At 40.8% G+C, this 4928-nt stretch overlaps 1 pseudogene; it reads left to right on the top strand.

Annotated features, from left to right (window-relative positions):
• Nucleotides 1-300: 300 nt before the first annotated feature.
• On the top strand, nt 301-4449 carry LOC123056912 (O-fucosyltransferase 9-like; annotated as a pseudogene).
• The last annotated feature ends 479 nt before the right edge of the window (nt 4450-4928 follow it).

Genomic DNA, 4928 nt, shown 5'->3' with positions numbered 1-4928 from the left:
TCCCCGCAGTAACCGCATCCACAGCCACCCGCTCCTTCTCATAGCCGCCGCACCATTCCTCCCTTCCGCCCCCTCCTCCTTCCCGGATCCCCACCACGGCGCCGACCTGCAGGCAAAGGGCGACGAAGAGTGGTAGACGAGGACAACGAGGGAGAGAAAGAAGGGAGATAAAAAGGAGGCCGGCGGCGAGGCCCAGCGACTAGCGCCTCTCCGCCTCAAGCCCCGGCATCACCGCCACCAGATCCACCTCGCAACCTCTCTTCCTCCCCTGTCTGACTGCTGCGTGGTCGCGTTAGGCCCATGCCGGCGCCGCCGCCACAGCCGCAGCCGCCGCCGCTGGATGGCTCCGTCGGTCCCTCCCGCTCCAGATCGAAAACTAGGAGAGCGACGGGAGGGAAGAAGGGGACCGGGGGAGGGGAGAGCACAGGAGAGAAGGCGAGCTCGCGGCTGACCGCAGCGTGCGAGGCGGACGGGTGAGAAACATTTGTCGTCGTGCCGCTGGCGGCTGGAGCTTTGGAATGCGGCCGTGGCCACTATTAATAATTTGTCTTTGCATTTTCTGATGAGTTCGTCGAGTTCCTTTCTCTATATGCTTAGATGCTTATCTGTCGGAAATTTTGTGTGACAACAGAAGTAACGGTGCTTGGTCTACTATTCTTTTTTGCTGTCTAAAGTGTTCCTTCAACTAATCCAGTAACCTGACATTACTTTGTGTTTAACTAATATCATTCTTATCACAGTGAGTACAGATATTATTCAGTTAGCCTCCTTTTCGTGGAAGAGGAGTGAAAGTGTAAAGGTTAGAAATGGTAACTGAATGGGTGTTCTTTTTTATCACCTCTGAATTTAAGGAATATATTTGCTAATATATCAATGCTCATTGGTACCATGTCTGGTTCTTAGGTGCATGCTTGGAAGTTTAAATATGTAATCAAGTTATGAAATAGAGTGCTGTAAGAGACACTTCTATAAGCAGAGGTATGTGCCTGCATTTAGACCTTAATTATCCCTTGCTTAGTATTGTTTGGTTTGTGTGATTCATGCTTCAATGATTTCTTCACTTAGTAATTAGACGGTGCAGTACTACGGCAGTAGTATACTTTGGTGTGGAAATAAACGATGACATGCTTTACATTCCAGATATTTCTTTGTGCCTTGACTCTGGCTCTATGCTTATTAATCATCTTAGCGAGCTTTAGGACTTCAAAAGTTGTCATTTCTAGGATCATGATTTCCTATGTTTTTGGCCAAGATGGCACACATGAATAGTTTGTCAAGGATGTACCAAATCTTATGTTTTTCCTTCCGTTTATTGCATTTATGGCTGCAAACTGTATTCTCAGATTCTAGGCTGGGTGTATAAACATATATTCCGCACACTGAATTCAATTTTTTTTACTTCCTATCGTGGCCTTTCGTTTGTTTTGTTCGTCTGATGTTTCCTTTGGTGATGCTTACAGATTACACCTTCTTTGTAGAAATAGGGTCACACTTCAATCGATTAGAAAAGTTTCTTTTCTTGCAAAAGTTTTTTTTTTTGCTTACATTGCGAAGGTTTGTTCACTTCATCACCATTGTGGTGATGTCAGTATCTTTGTGAAATAGGAAAAGTAGATACCCATAATCTTTACTTGCTGTAAACACTAATATGAAATTGTACCTTATCCCTACGAGAGATAAAAAATCATGTTTGAATTTATGTGTGCCCCACGTAGGCGGACAATTCTTTAAATGATGGACACAATAATGTACCCACCAACATGACAACTGTGTTAACTTAATCCTATAATCTACATATCTTTAACCTTGGCTATGCCAATCATCAATTGATGTGGGAGGTGCCTGATGATGCGCGTCTATGTTACAAACTCAGTGTTTCTTTTTCTTTTTACCATAACTGATTCGCTGAATTCAATAGTGCACTGGTTTCTGCAAGATCAACTATAGGTATGTACATTGGTTCTCTTTAATACATCACCGATAACCTGGCGAGGACAAATATTTCACTAGCAGTCCAGCAGGGGAGGACGTTGATGAATCCTGCATGCATGCATGGTTTATTTTTATGCTTTAGTTGTTGATGTTCATAAAGTGATGACAGATGGCTTCATTTGCGTTTGTTTATACACAGCAAAGACCACCAAGATCCGAAATCTGTGCATTCAGGCTACGAGTCAAAAATACATCACGTATTGGTTGAGTGTCATTGGAACAATCAAGAAGATTGCATGCTTGCTTGAGTTCATGTGTTTTTTGGTGGACTATATATCCAAGTATTTCTTACAAAGAATTAAAAATTAAGGCCAAAAGATGTTATCATTCAGAACCGAACTTAGAATGGCACTAAGCTGTTATTATCATAATTCGACAGTGCAGTGCCAAAAAAACTCCGAGTAAACAAAGAACATACCCAATTCTGTCTTCCAAAGAAAGATCATTAGTTTACCGCCCCCTGCTTGCTTAGAAACTTTACTTTGTAATTTCCCTTGGTATGAGACAATTTTCACATCGGTCGGAAAATCAAGAGTATGGGCAACCTGTGTGTACCAAGCTCTAGGAACTTCAGAAATAAAGAAGCAGAAGCTTTTACACACAAGACACTTCTTTTTCACATTTCTTTAGCATAATTGGTACACGATTCGTGGCCATGTTTCGCATCCTGCTACAAGATTGAGTTTGTGGTGGCTTCCATTTATATTTGAGCCAGGTTTATAATTTCTCATCGGGCTTTACCTCCATGACCATTTATAGCCACCTGGGTTTTATATATTTAATTTCCGTTTCTTAGCATTCAAATGGTATATACTAATCAACTTATATCTTTCTGTTCACTACTAACAGATGTCACTAGAAGCATCAATTTTCACGGGTGCTGACATTTTCTGTTATACTAGAATTGATGTTTGTTGCTTAGTTTGTGATGCTTCAGGTCAATAATAATAACCTTTAAGTTCAGTGCCATCAGTTGCGTCTCTTTAGTAGCATTCAGAACAAATTTAGAAGCTTTCAAATATGTAAATATACTCACTAGAGCTAATATGTTAACTGACTTAATTTGAGCAGATTGGTATGATGCTTCGAGGCATGGGGTTTGACAATACAACCTTCCTCTACGTTGCCTCCGGTAAAATATACAATGCTGCAAAATACATGGGTCCCCTTCGCCAGATGTTCCCTCTTTTACAAACCAAGGACACTCTTGCATTGTCTAAAGAGCTTGCTGAGTTTGAGGTATTGTTTCCGCCAGCCAGCCCATAAGCCTAGCTGGATGTCGTTCTGAATGTCAGATGAATATGCATGCATTGAACTGTTCATCAATTCACATTGAATCTTCATACCGTTACTCACCAACCTATTCTCTGTAGGGGTACTCTTCTCGGTTAGCAGCATTAGATTACACCGTCTGTGTTCAGAGCGAAGTGTTTGTGACGACTCAAGGGGGAACTTCCCTCACTTTTTGATGGGACACAGGCGTTACCTGTTAGGAGGGAATGCAAAGACAATAAAACCCGACAAACGGAAGCTGGTCTTATCTTTTGATGACCCAAATATCAGGTAAGTTTGGGCTGCCATTATATCGTCAACAAAGTATTACAAATCACACCGAATCAGTTTCAGTTTTGAGTATATGCTGGAATCTTTCACCAAATCAAACTGCAGAAGCAGTTCGCTGCCCTTGTTGTTCCTTCACCATCCAAGACTGTAGCTATTCCCTACTTTTCGGAACGCATTAGCCATGTTAACAAATTGAAATACATCTCCGAGTTGACCTTCACATACATGCTCTAAATATTTTCCCATCTTTCCTTAACGTGTAAATGGATATAGTGGTGTATGAAACTCAAATTGTTTCTTTGAACTGCAGATGGAGTCGATTCAAGCACCACATGCTGGAAATACTGCACCATAGTGACATAAGGGGCATCGCATTCAGGAAACCTAATGATTCCATATACACCTTCCCAATGCCTGATTGCATGTGCCAACAAGATGGAATATGATCTAGGCGTTAGCATGCATAACTGAGGGATGCATATCCTCTGCCTTTGTGCACCAAAGGCACCAAAGGCATGGCATTGTTGACTGCATGATCAGGATTTGATGGTCATGATGAAAACTGGAGTGAAATAAAGCATTTGGTGCTTCTCAGGAGATTCTGAAACCCTCTGGCATACCCCCAACCGTTCGATTCTGGATATAATGGTCAAAAGGTGCCAAATGACAATGAATTCCATAGTATCAGAAATTGAGAGGATGTGAGGGATTTTGTAAAGTTAGTAATCTGTAGGTAGTCCACCATATAGCAATCTCCATTTGTTCAATCCGTCTGTAGGTTGTAAAGAGAAAAGAGCTACGAGATTGGGTTGTAGATATGAGTACAACCTGAGTGCCTCGATGTATATTCGAAAAACAAGGGCTAACAACAACAAAGAACGGAAATTTTCAGTATATCATTACTCATCAGTGCTTGTTCTCGCATTTCATCTTGCCCTTGACAATTCATATTTATGAGCATGTTCTTACAGTTCAGACCTAACGTTCTTTTTTCTTTCCTTGGGCACTTCCTCAAGAATCTTGTTGAGGTGTCTGTTTCCCCTCTTTGTGTCCCTTCTAGATGTATTAATCTCAATCTCATGTTTGGTTTTCTTCCCTTTTTTCTTCTAATGATGTAATTTCTTTTACTAAGATAACACCATGTATCCTTTTTCTACTTTGAATGAATTTACTGTATATATTTCTTATTTAGTTTAGTTCATCATTCAGAGACGGTGGAATATTTTTGTCCTTCACAGGTTAAATGAGCATTGCGTAGTCCTTCACATGTTAAATGAGCATTGCGTAAAAGTATGTCTTAAGTTTTTTTTCTTCAAGTGCTTCAAGTAAATGAAATTGTCTATTTCGAATTTAATAGCTTTTAATAATAATCA

The sequence above is a fragment of the Triticum aestivum genome, chromosome 3A (assembly GCF_018294505.1).
Source record: "Triticum aestivum cultivar Chinese Spring chromosome 3A, IWGSC CS RefSeq v2.1, whole genome shotgun sequence".
NCBI lineage: Eukaryota > Viridiplantae > Streptophyta > Magnoliopsida > Poales > Poaceae > Triticum > Triticum aestivum.
Note: the sequence above shows the minus strand (reverse complement) of the source record. Positions and strands in the feature narration are given on the sequence as shown.